Below are 17,103 nucleotides of genomic sequence, written 5' to 3' on the forward strand. Positions count from 1 at the left end.
CCATAGGTAAATTATTAGACCAAAGTGTGACAGCTAATGAATATAAAATATTTAGCAAAATTATAAGCCAGTAGTCAGGAGTGGTGGTAACACATGCCTTTAATCTAAGCACTAGTGAGGCAGAGGCAGATGAATGTCTGAGTTCAAGGCCAGCCTGGCCTACATTGAGAGTTCTAAGCCAGCCAGGACTCTATATAATGAGATCCTGTCTCAAAATATTATTATCTCAGATTAGTAGGGATATCAGATCACTGGCTATTACTGTTTCCTTGATTCTACAGATTTGATTCTCTGGAAGCAGACTCTGAGATCTGGCATAATAATACTTGAGACGTATATAAAGAGAAAGAAATTCCCTGGAGGTAGTCCTGAGGATGCTTTAGCCTATCCAGTGGTGAGCTATGGAGTGGCTGTTGCCCCATTAGATAATTTTATATTGAGGTAGGATGGGTCTGCCTTTCTCCTATTTCTGAGATCAGACACTGAACGTTGGCTATACCTGAGGGAATGATCACAGCCATACATTGCTGAAGCCTATTATGAAAAATCTGAGTGCGTTAGGCCTTTTGCTAATGTCTCCAGAGAGTAAGTACATCCTTAAAGTGCTAGTCCATGTAACCCTATTTACCATCATGCCATATATATATATACACTCTTTATCTAATCAAGAAGCAGCTTTGTGAGGATTCTTGAATGAAAATTAGAGATCTGGCATCGTAAATGTTAATTTAAAAAGAGAGGTCAATGGTAGAACTGGTAAAGCTGCTACAGTTGGTTCAAACTGGTCCTCATCTCTCTCTTTTACCCTTCAGGCCACATGGTTCTTACCTCCATTATCAATTATTGAGTTACACATATTTTTTTTAAAATGTATTATTGTTACTATGGGGAGTGGTGGGGGCATCCACATGCCAAGGCATGCATGTGGTTAGAGGTAATGTTGAGTCAAGTCATCTGTTCTCTCTTCCTAATTTTTCATGCGTACTGTGAAGTTGACCCAGGTCATCAAGCTCACACAAGTGCTTTCTCCGGTGTCCAAAGGGCTCTACATTAATATGACCCAAATAGCATGCTCAAAAGAGCAAAGTACGTGATTTACTCTGCCTCTCACAGACTAGGGCTGTTGTATTTGTCTGTTTGCGGTCAAGTTGGGCATGAGAATTGTCAGTGGATCAGGTGGATTCCCTTTGTTCTCTTTCATGCTCTCTATTGCTTCTAGAAAATCAGAGTCAGCTACTTACCCAGGACGGTGATTCTGTTCCTTACTATCCAATCACTGGGTGTGAGCGTAAAGAGTTGTGTTGGCTATAGCTGATGGTGTGGTCTTATCCTCACTGTGCCCAGTGAATGCACACATACTCTATTTGGAAACCAGAATCTCTCATCATGTCAAGTCAAGAGTTGAAGGAAGGAAAGCACAAAGATCCTCAGTGGGTGGTAGATTGTCATAGGAAATGGGGCTGCCATTGTCTCCCAACCTTGGTTCCTACACATGTATCTTGTTCCTTTGGGAGACATGCTGCTTTGCTTTTAATGACAGTTCTGGGGTTTGCATTTTATGTATGCTTTTAAGTGGCCAATCTGATGCTCTTATAAGACTAATCTTTAAGCATATTATGGTATATAATATTTCTACTGAGTCTCATGATCACAAGTCCTCTTCTGAACTTCACGTCTTGACTGTTTGCAAGAACCCATGACAATAGGTAAACTCTTATTTCCTGAAATGTTGGATTGTGTCCAACGGACATGAAAGACGAACTCACACATGACATAGGAGGAATAGATGTCTGTTTCAATGAGAAAGAACCCTTTCCCCTTTTGGATGAAGGATCTAATGTATGCAACTTTCCACTAAGTATCTAGCTTGGATCATTTAAAAATGACTTAATAGGGTCTCGGTGACGGCTTCTGTCTCCCAAAGCTTTGAGATTCTACTGCAGGAAGAGTTGAGAGATTTGACGCATAGGTTGTGCGTTCCTGAGTATCTTCCATCTATGCCACTGCATCCCATTAGCTCATGTCCCATTGTGACAGCACTGTGGTGGCCGATGACAGAGATTGGCTACAAAACTTCATCTGGTGTATATTAATAAACACAAAGAAAACACGCTATGCTTATGTCTATTCCTGAAGTCCATCCATATGACTGAATCCTAACCTCTGTTACTAATTTTCTAGTATTTTTCATTCTGTATCCCTGATCATGTCTATAATCAATTTAGTGGTATATATGAATTCATCTATGTTTTAAACTTGGGTCTCTTCTCTTTCTAAAAGGAGAAGTGAATGGTCAGGTACACTGCCTGAAGTTCTCCCCATTGGAAAGTATCTCTCCCACTATTACTACTTAAGGTAACACAGACAGACAGACAGACAGACAGATGTACATGTGCACACGCACACACAAACACACACACAGTCACACACACACACACACACACACACACACACACACACACACACACCACATAATTCATCTGACTTTCAAAACTGGTGTTTTCCTTCTTCCTTTGGCTAGGCATAAGAGAGAAATCACAGAGACATAAATGTTCGCTGGGAAAGGCACGATTGTGTACGATGGGCACATTAGCATCCGAGCTATTTCCATGTTCTCCTTCATTCTAAATATGTTGCTTCTATCTTATGATCTCTTATGTGCTGGGCTTAATTGACTTTATATATTTGTGTATTTGATAAAGTCCCAACATATCATGGGCAGTTCTGTTCCTTCCAGGCTGAGAAGCATGGCAGGGTAGTGTTTTCAGAAGACATATGTTTCTATGTTGCTGTACAACCACAGTCCAGAACTCTGAGTCACTCTGCTGTGATCACCATAGAATTTTTTGCAAATTCTATGTGGCTCCTTTTGAAAAAAATAATTTTTTAAAAATTTTTTACCTGTTCACTTTACATCCTACTCACTGCCCCCCTCCTGGTTAGCCCCTCCCACAATATCTCCATTAGGCCCCCTCGCCTTCTCCTCTGAGGGAGTGGGCCCCATGCGTATTTCCCCACCCTGGCACTTCATGCCTCTGAGAGGCGGTTCTTCTCCCACTGAGGCCAGACTATGCAGGCCAGCTAGAAGAACACTTCCTATATACAGAAGACAGCTTTTGGGATAACCCACACACTCCAGTTATTCTGGACCCACACATGGACCAAGCTACACATCTGCTACATATGTGCGGGGAGGCCTGGGCTGGCCCATATGTTCTTTGGTTGGTGGTTCAGACTTTGAGAGCCCCAAGGGTTCCAGTTAGTTGATTCTGTTGGTCTTCCTGTGACGTTCCTATCCTCTTAGGTGCTGCAATTCTTTTTCCTATTCTTCCATAAAAGTTCCCACATTCCATCCACTATTTGGCAGTGGGTGTTTGCATCTGTCTGCATTAGCTGGTCAGTGGAGCCTCTCCGAAGACAGCCATGTTAGACTCTTGTCTGTAAGATAACAGAGTCATGGTTCTTTGTTATATTTGATACCTAGAGTACTGAAATATTCACCAATTTTCCTGCTTCATGTTTGAAGTCTGTAGTTTGTTCCAATAAGGCCTTGGTTTAACTAACCGGCATGCTCTAGTTGTACATTTAGTCACATTAACTCCAGCCTTGTCTGATTGGACTCAACACTTCATTTTCTTAAGTAGTACTCTGTAGTCAAAATGACCTCTTTATACTTTAAAAATCTATGCTTGCTCTTAGATTTTTGCTATCTTTCTACAACACTCCAATGGTGCTTTACAAAGTTAGAAATTCTATTAATCATGTACCTTTTATCTCTCTGTCTCAAATGCCTGAGATACCACATGTACTAATGCTTCCCTTGGACTGTGTCTCCATCTCAGCTCACCTTCTATAAAATTTTAACAGTTATGACAGCCTGTGTGCACCAGGAGCTGTTTGTCTTCCATTAACCATTTATGGATGGATTCTCAGTTGCTACATATGAGGTGAATGGTCACCTCTAAAGGCCTGTCTTGTCTTTATTTTCTCAGACCACATGCTATTGGTCATAATTCAGCACCTGACAGGCGACAGTGAAAGTAGAGATGAAGAGTGAGAAATCAGTGTAATCTGGAACATAGGCTTTTGCTCAGGAGTGTGTGACAAAGCCAAATTGCTGGATCTTTAGATTCTTCCCATTCCTAGACGTCAGGCAGAGCCTGCAAGGGAGAGGTGTGTCTTCAGACAAGTTGGCTCTCTTAGCTGAGACAAACTGAAGATTCTGGTAGATGGATGCTGTTTGCTTTCTGCAGCTAAGCACTATGTCCTTCCCTGAGGAGGGGCTGATTGGCATGTCTCTAAGGCTACTATACATGCTGCAGTTAATCAGTCACCATTGTATGTCATGCTTCCTTCTGCAAGGGTCCAGAACTATCATTAGAGCATTATCACGGTGCCTGTCTTTGTTTGCGTAGAATTTTGTTACTGTGTTCCTTTCATGACCAGTTCTATGAAAGACTTGGCAAGGGGGTTGTGTGACTCAAATGGGCTTCAAGCAGGCTACATCCCTTCTAGAGATTCCTGGAGCAATGTTATAGTTCACACTATGAACAAGAGTCCAATTTAAAAGGCATGGATTTAACTCCAAGCTTCTAGAACTTACTTAATTATGGGAATCATTCTCTTTTCATGGTTGTAGAGATTTAAAACAAGATATGAGGATAGGATTTATGAGGACACAGGATCGAGTTGAGCAGAGCACTCCCAGTGCTAATGTTTAGGGAACCAAGTTCCTCATGGTAGATACAATGAGAAGGAATAGTGCATGGTCCCTGTCCTTGGGAAGCATTAGGAGGTGTGGCCTTGTTGGACCAGGTGTGTCACTAAGGGTAGGCTTTGAAGTCTCAAAAGACTTAGGTTTCTCAAGTGCACTCTGTCTCCTTGTTGGATATGAGCTCCCAGCTGTTTCTGTCACCATGGCCTTTGCCTTACCACCATGGATTATAAACCTCTGGAAATATAAGCCTAATGAAATACTTTCTTTTGTAAGTTGCCTTGGTCACAGTGTTTTGTCACAGCAGTAGAAAAGCAAACAATGTATATGTAGATAAAGAAAATGTATAATAGAGCATTACTCAACTCTGAAGAGAAGAATATATCCCATCATTAGCAATAACATAGGTGAGCCTCGGGGTTATTATGGCTAGAGAAGTAAGCAGGCATAGAAGGGCAACACCAAATGATCTTACTTGTCTGAGAAACAGAAATAGTCAAAGTCAAGAAAGCAAAGAACTGAAGAATGATTACCAAGAAGGGAGAAATGGAGGGACACTCATCTGGTTTAAAATTTCAGTTATACAAAATAAATTAGTTCTGGAGATCTGCTGTACAGCACAATGCCAAGAAGCCACAACACTGTATCAGGCATTCAAATTTAGGTCAGGCAGGAGATTTCGTGTTGGCAATATTAACACACACTCAAAGAGATATAAGGGACCTTGTAGAGATAATTGGTATATTTATTACCTTGTTGTCATGTATGCAAATGTATGTAAGTGTCCAACCTCGTTGGATAGTATATATTAAAGATTTTTAATTTCTTGTATGTAGATTGTCTTAAAAATGAAAAGAAGTCAACCCTCTGTTTATTGTTGAAAAAATAGTTTTATTTATGAAATTTGACTTAGAACTGATAGGAAAGGTAGAAAGAGGAAATGGCTTTTGTGGGGAAGTAATGCTTCTAGAAGACAAGGATTGGTTATGTTGACAAAGGAATAGGACAATGACAGAAGCAGTCAGAGCCTACAGCATAAACATCCTGCTTTCACTAAGTGACTGTGGAGGCTTGGCACTGTCCTGAACATAGCAGACAGAGCTGCCCTTTGAAAGGCAGATGGCATGAGGCTTCTGTGGTCAGTAGTGGAACATATGGGCAGGTTTCCAGGCCAAATGGATGTGTTGGCCTTTGGCTATTCCAGCTGTTGTTTCTGGTGTGTTCACGTAAACAGACCTAACATGGGTTTAGAGGAACATTTTCATTGGTAAACGCCATGCATGGGATGGCTAATGTATTACATCATTTTAGGAAAGCAGGGTGGCACCTGTTTGCACAGAGTTTACTGATTAACCAACTAAAATCATGGGCAAGAAGATAGTTCCCCATGAGAAGCAATTTAAAATTGTTATGTGTTCTTAAGAGTTGGTCAGTTTTATATTCAGAGTATTTATAGTTCATGTACATTGGAATTTGTAAACTTCTAACAATAGTAGGCAAAAATGTTCATAAGTAGCAGGGGGGATATATGGCATGTTCTGAAAACATAATTAATGCTCATAAGGTTACAGAGCAAACAGTGAGTGGCAGTCCCCAAACTGAGAACAAATGTATGAGCATTTCCTTTCTCCGGAAGCATTTCCCCAGGGTCTTCCATTGTCTTCCGAACAGATAAGACTTGGTATTATGTGAACCTGTGTAAGAGAAAAAGTTATGGTGACTGTTCCTCATATTTCTGCAGTTATGTCTCCAAATATCTGCATCTCTCTTGCCATAATGCAATTTCTATTGGAGCTGTATTATAGTCTTCACCATGTCTCTCTAGAACATGTAACTGGGCGTTGTAATATAGTCAAAAAATCCAAATCACTGGTTTGCATCGTCAGCATTTATTTTATCTATTTGGTTATGCCAAGGGCTTTAAACCAGGACAGGAAATAAATGCCATGGAAGTAAAGGCCTGATAGCCTGACACCTTATTCTGGTGTAAAATAGCCAAGAGGCCCACACATGCTTCCAGTCTTCCTGTGCCTATTTTCTCAAAGGGAAAATTTGGAATTTGGCTCTAGAATGGTTTGGTAAAATCTATTCCACATGCCTTCAGAATTTCAAAGAAGCCCAGGATAGAAGTGGAAGGAAGATGGCAGCTACACTGAACTCTGACTCACATTAGCCTTTCTAATGAAAGCATCTCCATTCACCTTTCTGTATGAACTAAACCTGAATTAAGGTAAGCACATGTGACCATGTACACACATGTCTGAACTCTCTCTCTCTCTCTCTCTCTCTCTCTCTCTCTCTCTCTCTCTCTCTCTCTCCTAATATTTATCTGCTAATCTGATTTTGACCATTGGACTGGGACTCCAGCTCTGCCTGTAGGACTTGAAGACAACACAGGCAGGGCCACTGCAGGAACTGCTTGGCTTTGCTCTTTGGTTATTAGTTTTGTTTGTCATCTTCTCAGGTCTAAGCCTACCTTGTCTGATGGACTCTTCTGCTGAAGCTGTGCTCTTTTGAAATGTCATTCTCCACAGTGCCCTACAAAGAGAAAATTCTATTATGCAAAAATCCCTCCACTCTAAATGGCATCACCCCTTCACTTCACCTTTCCGTCCCTCTTCTATTTCACACCCAGCCTTTTGCAAACATAATTAAAAATGAATATTGCCACTCTCATCAAGGCTGGAATTTGAGGGTTTGCTTGAAATCCCCTTGGCATATTCTCCAGGCTAAGGTGGAAAATGACAAAGAGGCCTGACCATGCTGAGATGTGTGGTCCTTTGTAGCCCCAACAGCTCCCACTTTCATTACCTGAACTACTAAACCCTCAGACTATCTTAAGCTTCTGTTGTTTCTTCCCGTCAGATTGAAGTTATCTTTTCGGATCCAGAACTGCCCAAACCTAGATATCAGCTTCCAGGTGAATAGCTTTTTGTGGACATACTTTACACTGAGATCCAGAGTTGCCAGGCCCTTGGATCTCAACATCCAGGATTCTATTGTGAGGAGTGGTGGCCCTTTAGAATGTCAAGCTGACAGTGCCCAGTAGTTAAGGCACTGCTAATGTGAAACTGAGCATGGATGACTTCAGATCTGTTTTGCTGTTGTGGGAAATTTTTAGCTTGCCTCTGGAATCTCCTGGGAAGGGGCTTAGCATCCGTTGTGTATCCTAGTAATATCAGAAGCTACACATATAACCTGACATGACTGCTTAAGTGTGAGCTGACCAAGAACAGCAATAGACATGCGGACTTAGGTGGGGGAGAGCCCAGATCTAACACACACACACACACACACACACACACACACACACACACACACCAAACACACACACACCAAACACACACACACCAAACACACACACACCAAACACACACACCAAACATACACACACACACCAAACATACACACACACACCGAACACACACATACACCCCAAACACACACACACACACCAAACATACACACACACACCAAACATACACACACATATACCAAACACACACATACACACACACCAAACACACACACACACCAAACACACACATACACCCCAAACACACACACATACACACCAAACATACACACACACCAAACAAACACACACACATATACCAAACACACACATACACACACACCAAACACACACACACCAAACACACACATACACCCCAAACACACACACACAAAACATACACACACACACCAAACATACACACACACATACACCAAACACACACACACACCAAACACATACACACCAAACATACACACACACACCAAACATACACACACACATACACCAAACACACACACACCAAACACATACACACCAAACACACACATACACCCCAAACACACACATACACACCAAACACACACATACACCCCAAACACACGCACGCACACACACACACACACACACACACACCTCGTACCTGCGTTAATAAGCAAACAAGCAAACAAATAAAGAACTATAGACAACTAAGGAATGCTGAGTATGAAATAACCTGAATTAAAGCAAGAATGTCACCAGGGAAGAGGATGCCAATTGATTACCCAATACCAAATGATCATCTCTGAAAACATATATGCAAGCAATATTATACAGACTAAGCAGGTTGTACTCATTTATTTAAAACACCACACACACACACACACACACACACACACACACACACACACACACACACACACACACCTTGTACCTGCGTTAATAATGAAGAAGCCATGAATTTGAAAGAGAGCAAAGGGGGATATATGGGAGGGTTTCCGGGAAGAAAGGGAATGGGAAAACTCGTGCAATTATATTATAATCTCAAAATATTAAAAGAAAGAAAAAAGAATAGAGAACAAGGGGGTGGGGAGATGGTTTAGTGGGTAACAGTATGTAGTGCTCTTGGAAAGGGCATGAGCTCCTAGAGCCCTTGCTAAGTGGTTCACCACTGCCTGTAATTCCAACCCCAGTTTATCTGATATCCTCATCTGGGCCCCGTAGGCACCCATACTCATGTGCAATACCCTCACATAGATATACACATATACAAATGATTTTAAAAATATTTTACAAAGAGTAAGGAGAACGATAAAACATACAGTCTGAAGGCCACCTCAGGTTAACCCTGAGCCTTATTTCTGGAGATCCTTATGGGGTCTGGGACAGAGCTCATTAGGGAGAGGGTGTCTCGTTATGAGGAGGGTCCACTAAACTCATTTCAGAGGAACATTATCAAAGCATGAGGGGCTTACATCTTCTCCACTCAAACCTCATTGAATACAGTCTGAAGCCTCATTTGCAATAGTAGCTTTTGCCCGTAATTCTTTCCTGAATTATTAAATCAGACATGACTCCAGAACCTTCAAATAGGTCAAACCTTTCAAAGGCAAAGTTTTGCTGGCTAGTGTGGGAATACTTCTAAAAGCCATTTGGTGGCACTGCTCTCATTTTATGTGCTCATTTAAAAATCAAACCAAGTCTACTTAGTGTAGCTAGGTATGCACATGGGCATCGGCCATTTATTGGAACATGGGTAGCTTCTCAGGGTCTATATACCTTAAAGAAACTAATTCTCCACAAGCTGCCTGCCACCAGTATCCATTAGTTGTCAATATCTCCTCAACTAGGGATGAGGTTTCATGAACCCCACATCTGTTTGGGGATTTTTGTCTGCCTTGATCTCTGGTGGGTGTTGTCCATTTATTCTGCTGTTGTCCATTTAAGCTGCTGTTAGATGATATGGCAACAGCCCTGTCATGTCCAGCAAATACTGTTTGACTGAAGATAGTCAACTATTTCTGGCTCTGACAGTTTTTTTACCCACTTTTCTATGATGTCCCCTAAGCCTTGGGAGGAGGGTGATAAAGAGAATCCTCTTTTCTTCTGCACATTGACCAGTAATAGGCTTTCTATTTCAATCACTGTGTATTGCAAAAAAGGAGCTTCTCTGCTCAAGGTTGAAGAATGTATTGATCTATTGGTATAAAATAAGAACTTAGTGATCAGCTTATTACGATGTCCATTTAGTAGGATAACAGAATTTTAGTAGTATAATAGAATTAGGCTCTCTCCCAGCGCCTAAGACCTAAATAATAGTAGTGTTGAGTTTGTGTGTGTGTGTGTGTGTGTGTGTGTGTGTATGTGTGTGTGTGTGTGTGTGTGTGAGAGAGAGAGAGAGAGAGAGAGAGAGAGAGAGAGAGAGAGAGAGAGAGAGAGAGAGAGAAAGAGAGTGTGCGGCCATGAGTTACCTTTTGTAGAAAGGGCTTTAAATCCAATCAGGGAGTAATTGGTTACCCCCAGAACACGTGAGTCACTGTGGCATCAGTGGACATATTTTATATTTTTTATGAAATAGTAAGATTGTTTTCTACAATGGATGCACTGATTTAATCTTTAGCTCCTACAAATAAAAAGTTGAGGCTTAAAAGTGTTCATATTCTAACCAATGCCTGATATTTTTTCATTTTAATTTTCATTTCATTTTTTTCGTCCTAATAGATATGAAATAGCATCTTACCGTGTTTTTGTAATTTTTATTTTCCAAATGATTGATGAGTTTGAACACCTTCGGAGAATGTTTTTGGTGGCTACTTGTCTACTTTGTCTGGAAAAGATACCTGTTTAAAACTTTGCCCAGTTTCTAACTGGCTTATATTTTAGTATTAAATTATGAGATTTTTCATAGATATTTGGGATAGTATTCACTTTATCTGAAGTGTTGTCTTTGCATTTGCTTAATGACTTCCTTCCATACACAAAAGTTTAAAATTTTAATGAAGTCAAATTTACTATTTTTCTTGGTGTGTTTCTTATTATGTCTAAGAAATTATTGCCACATACAAGGCTGTGAAGATTCATTTCTATGTCTTTTAAAATCAAGATTTATAATAAGTTTGCTTATTTAATTAAATTAATTTTACATATTTTGTGAAATAAACTTCTTGCTCAATTTTCTTTTGTTGCCCAGTTGCCCTAGTGGTATCTGCTGAAGAAATTTGTTTTCTTCATTATATGCTTGTGGAATATTTATTGAAAAGCAATTTGCCAGAAGTACACATTAATCATTTTACTCTTAATTATAGTCTAGCTGTTCACACATTTTTCTTAACTGACTTTGAATAGAACAGACTCCCGTTCTGCACGCAGCACAGATGACTCGGAGCTCATCAGGTAGAGGGTTTTGTACTGTTTTTTGAATGAAGGTGGAAAATGTTGTTGAAAGGCCAGTATAGCTCTTCTTTCAGATTTAAAACGTGAGAAACCAGCATCTGATTTGCCACAAATACTGCACTTTCAAATAGTACTCCAGCCCAGGCTACCCATGAGAGTCCAATAGCCAAGTCTGAATGGCTGATTTTTAGACTCATTGACTTAGTCAATTTCAGTGTCTCCTCCCTCTGGGTTTTATTGCTTCCAACCTTCTCACTCACACCTCTACATATATTTCGATTTGTATTTGGAGGTAAGTATTTAAAATCAGTGGTGTTTTTCTTTATCCTTTTTTTGGGGGGGTTCTTTTTTTTGGAGCTGGGGATGTTTTTCTTTATCCTTAAGGAGATCCCACCTAGACCTACGTCAACGAATTTTGAGAGGATTTCAGGAGAATTATTGCAGAAGAGAAGAAACTTGCACTGTAGTTGTGTAGTCCAAGCTTCTAAAACTTCAGCCACAGAGAAAGCTGGAAAAACAATCTGTCTGTGGTTAGCAAACTCTTTAGATCCTTTCAGAATAGGCTGTATGCTTGACTACGTTTGTGATTCAAGATGCCACCGGAGAACACGAGCTAAATCTGGCTCAAGTATGCATTGCTTTTGTTGTGCTACATATTAGATATTTCTTTATGATGGCAAGAGAGTCTGCTTCCTGGATTTGCCATGCAAACCCTATTTTATAAAAATGTAGTCTTTGGCATGGCATCAAAGCACCTGCATTCCCCTTCCGCCGAGTTGCTTCTTGGGAGTTCCCACTTAGTAGCTCAAAATGTACAAGGTGTGAAACCATATTATACTGATCCGCATGACAACCTCAATCCACTCCATTACTAATGGACGAGTTTGCATTTCATCTTAACAGGACGGAGTGGGCAAGGATGAGGAAAGGTGTCTCCATCCAACTCCTAATCTGTGTCTTTCAAAGTGCTGTGATCTGCAGGAAGGGAGGGTCAGAACAACGCGCCAAGTAGCTGGAGCTGAACTCTTGAGGTGTCTTTGACACTATTCAACAAAGTAAATTCCCAAGTATTATCTCCTCTGTCAGGATCGTGATCACACATTTGCTGATTATATAAACATAATAGAAAAAAGCCAAGCAGATGTGGCTGGCCTTTGGAACACACATTTTTTTTCAATATATTTAGATGTTGATATTAGAAGCTAAGACACAAGCCATGTGAGAAGGACAGCTGGCCAGCTCTGGAGCATGCTCCAGCCTGCTGCTTGCCCAGACATACTTTTTCCAACTGCCTGATGTATAAGAACTCACCCCTGGGTTTCATTCTCCTAATTTGAATGCTTTATTATCTATAAAATGAAATTGTAGATAGGCCAACTTTTAAGTTATTTATACTACTTTATATCTTAGTGTAAAGAGTTTTTGAATCGCATGGTTCTGGCATTTGATTAGTAGGTCTGATTTGGGGTATGTTGTATGTGGCTGTAAAACCAGGGCACCTAAGACTATCTAGGCATGGGTTGGAGGCAGCTTCTCCCTGGGTTTGATTCACTTTAGCATTAGTGAATCCCTTGGTGTGAAAGGCAGGCCCTGGTTTCAGCCTATCCGCCATTGGTTAAGCACTGGGGTAAAGTTAGACCATCACAGTCACCAGCTGTGTGATTTCAGGCCAGTCATTTGATCTCCTCAAGCGTGTGTTTCCACAGCTGTAAAGCATGGCTAATAATTCTTTCTCACACGGATGGGAGGATTAAATGAGCCAACCCCCATAAAGCACTATATAAATGTATTTCTATTATTATCGGAGGTGTTTAAAATATCAGAGGTGAAGTGTAAAAAATCTTGAAATGCACTCATTAGCTCTGTCACTGAAGAGAAGGGATTACGTCTGGCAGGTCTTAAGCTTCGAGTTTGAGCTGAGTTCTCTCCTCCCATTCTGGTCTTAGCAGAGAGCTTTCTCCCATTGTGAGGAGTCACTGAAGCTTGGGCTAACTACTTGTGTTGACAAGTAATTAAAGAAACGCATCAAAACCGCTCTGACATTTAGGTGCCCAGTGGCAGCTCAGTGCCAACCAGGTCATGTGCCTCTTACTTTCTACATACAGACATCTAAGCAAGTAGAGGCCTGGGGTCTATTGACTACTTGTAAAATTGTGAAGCATTGTGAGCTGGGGGTGTAGCTCAGTGGTAGGGTGCATTGCTGACATGCACAGGACCATGCCTTCTAGAAAGCAAAAGGAAGAAGATAGAAACACTATTGAGTATTTATTTTATTCACCGCTATCTTGTTTCTCTCTCTCTCTCTCTCTCTCTCTCTCTCTCTCTCTCTCTTTCTGTGTGTGTGTGTGTGTGTGTGTGTGTGTGTGTGTGTGTGTTTGTGATGTATCCATTCAAAGGCCAGAAAACTATACCAGAGGCCTCCTTTATGGACTTGTAATTTATCTTCTGAGATGGTTTCTTACTGAAACTAAAGCCTGTCATTTGACCAGGCTGACTGGCCAGGGTCTGCACTGGGTTCCAGGAATGCCTAGCTTTTGTGTGGATGGTGGAGAGTTGATTAGGCTTTCAAAGCAAGTGTTCTTAACCCACTGATCCTTTCTCCTGCCCATAGTGAGTTTATCTTTTCATCTGTTTTCAGAGGTACAGGATTTCGTATGATTATGTATTCACTTTGAACATACAACTTACTTGTAATGGTTGGTTGGTATTCAGAGATTTCCTTAGTGGTTATTGAAAAATTTGGAAAATCTGTGTTTAAAGTTTTATATCATACAAAGATATTTTTAAGTAAAAAACAATGTAACAAAGTAAGACCCTGTCTAAAGAAAAAGAAACAGTATACATGTTTATAAAAAAGGCATTTGTGTGTGTTTGTGTGTGTGCATGTGTGTGTATGCATGTTAAATGTGTATGTGTTTGCAAATCTACACATATATGTGTATGGATATAATAGTCTGCTGATAAACATTAAATGGTTGTCTCTATAAAACCAAAACAAACAAAAAACCTGATGGCTAATATTTCCATGGTGTGAAAATTCCCACTGAGGCTACTTTACCTACGCCCGCCTCCCCCCACTCCCGTGATGTCCCTCATTGTAAAGCTGGAGGAAAAAATCGCACAGTCAATTCTGGCCAATCACTGTGGGATGCTGCCAGTGCAGTATAAACAGATAACATACCCCATCCGTACATGCAGATATACCTGTAAGTCTGGAAGTGATGTACAGTGAAAGCCTAATCACTTCTGATTTTACTACTTGGCCTCCCTTCTCTGGAGTATATAGAGCACTTCAGTTGCAGCCTGGAAGAATTATGTCTGGATGGGCCTATTGAAAACCTGCCTTGCCATCCTTGTGACTCTTCACTAATCCTCTTCTCCAGGAAGCCTGGCAAAGCATCTTGTGCACATCAATCAAAGAGGGGATGAGCTGGATGAAGCATCATCATTACAAATTGCACTACAGAGTGGAGTGTGTAGGTTATCCACCAATAGCAACAGAGACGGTGACCACTGCTAAGGATAGCAACCAACAGGAGGGCAAAGAGGATATTAGTTCTCTTTATGCATATGTGTCCACATGTGTGCACATGCAAGGACACACACACACACATATACACACACACACACATATATCATGCCTCCTTGTTTTTTATGTTGTCTGTGTTTATTTTCCTCCTCCAAGCCATGCCTACAGACTGAAGAAAAGGCTTCTCATGTGCTCTGACTCGAGTGTCTCAGGAAGCCTTCTTTCTCCTTCCTTCAACAGACCCAAGGCTTCTTGAACTTTATCAATACATATTTTCTTTTCTTCCCTTCTGGGTCCCTTTGTTCCTATTAATATTTTCCATTTGAATAGCTCAGCCTGGCAGGGAAGAGGGGGCTATAAAATGAGAGCAGAAAAATGAGATAGAAAAATAAAGTCATGGATTCGTTTGATTGCTTCACGATTTGGCAGAAGAGAGTCTGCCAGGTGACAACCTCATTCTCTAGGCTTCCTGTAGCTCACCTCCCTTGCCAATGCCTCCCTAACTCATCCTCTGTCTATGCTGGATTCCAAACTAACTTGCTGGCTTGGTTTCTAAACTCCAAACCATCTTGAGGGCTTTAGTCACAGATACTCATCAATGTTACTGAGTTCCACATTGAACATTGGTCCCGCCCCTGAAAAGCTCACAGTTTCATCCGAAAGACTTCAGAGAGGAACATAATCACTTTGCAAAGATGCATGTGCTTTGTTTTCCTAGTGAGTTTTTCCCCCGAAGGATTTTTAGAACCCACAGGAAATGTCACCCAACAGGAAGTAGAGAGCACCCTGGAATTAGATGAATCTAATGTCCAGGAATAATGGTTTCCAGTATGAAGCCATTGACGAGCAGTCTAACTAACTATATACATGTCCTGTTTATCATAATGCAAATTACTTTGGAATGCCACTTCCGCAGGGACAGGTATGTCACTTTGTCTACTATATCTCTACCAAGTAGGACAGTGCTTGTCACAGAGGAGAGCCAATGTCTATTTGCAAAACAATCTGGGTCATGTCCCTGGTGCAGTGCTATAGGGACTTGAGAAGTGGTATAAATAGTAGCTGTTTTTATTTTCAGCCACTAACAGAGGAAAGGAGCAGTAATCCTACCCTATGGGAGGAGGCAGAGACTTGCAAAGTTGTCATCTTGAATGAGAGCTAAGAGATATAAGGAAGACAACTCCATCGGGAAAACAAACAGCAGAGCTATGAAATTCATGGATAGTCGAAGAGCACCAGAAAGAATGAAGATTGGTCTAAAACTGACCACAGCTACCCATCACCTCCACTCATAATGTCACCCTGGAATAACTGCTTGATTCCAAGTTCTGTGCTTCAGTAGTGATGACCACCTCTTAACCAGTGCCTAATATACACAGAACACATACAGCGCACTTACTCAATCCTTATAATAAAGCCCTGTTTGGGTCTTTTTGTTGTAACAGCACTCTTTTTCAAAGTCTACTTTTAATAATGATTCTTAAATGCTTTAACCTTCCCTTTTAGCCCATTAGCCACCAGAGATAGTGGAAAAGAAAGGATACAGGAGAAGTGGACCTGTTTGGAAATGTTTCTTTGGAAGGACTCCCATCTGTGTCGTCTGGAAATTGAGTTCAGTTCACAGGTCAGCAGTGGCACTTGATCCACTTGCAAACACTTCATAGCTATACCAGCAGTCCAGTTCACCAGAGTTGGGATAGAAAACACGAGTCAGCAGTGGTGGTATTACCTTGCAGAGACAGCCAGGCCTCAGCCTCGGCTTGCGTCAGCAGGAGGAACCTGGAGGAGGACAAGGAGAAGTTCTCTATTGCGCCTTTCTCAGCAAAGCGAAGATCAGGGAATAAGAGAGAGTAAAAAAAAACATTGCACAGCTAGCTCTACAAGCAAGCTTAGCTCAGCCTTTGTCACTGTCTGTCTAGACCTATTTATAACTCTAAATATCATGAGTCCTCCACGGGTCTGACCTCAGCACATGCTTTGCCTCAGCACGCGTGTCTGTCTTAGCTGACATCACTCTGTCAATCAGCCAGAGTCTGCGCAAGCGGCAAGAAACTGCAGCATACCTCTCTATGGTGCGTCTCTCTCTATGGAGTCCAGACACATGTAGCTCAACTACTTGATGTAAGGCAGACCAATACATGTGTGTTGTTAGCAAAGAATCCCTCATCACACGTCCTTTCACATGCTTGGTTT

The 17,103-nt window shown here is 41.1% G+C and overlaps 1 long non-coding RNA gene across 1 annotated transcript; it reads right to left on the reverse strand.

The window, feature by feature from the left end:
- Positions 1–5,593: 5,593 nt before the first annotated feature.
- LOC103691315 (uncharacterized) lies at positions 5,594–16,804 on the reverse strand. The gene is made up of 3 exons (XR_590624.4): positions 16,640–16,804; positions 7,191–7,252; positions 5,594–6,408 (listed from the first exon to the last, which is right to left on the reverse strand). It is a non-coding gene; the product is annotated as an uncharacterized LOC103691315 (long non-coding RNA).
- Positions 16,805–17,103: the final 299 nt, after the last annotated feature.

This window comes from Rattus norvegicus, chromosome 1 (genome assembly GCF_036323735.1).
Source record: "Rattus norvegicus strain BN/NHsdMcwi chromosome 1, GRCr8, whole genome shotgun sequence".
NCBI classification, from domain to species: Eukaryota; Metazoa; Chordata; class Mammalia; order Rodentia; family Muridae; genus Rattus; species Rattus norvegicus.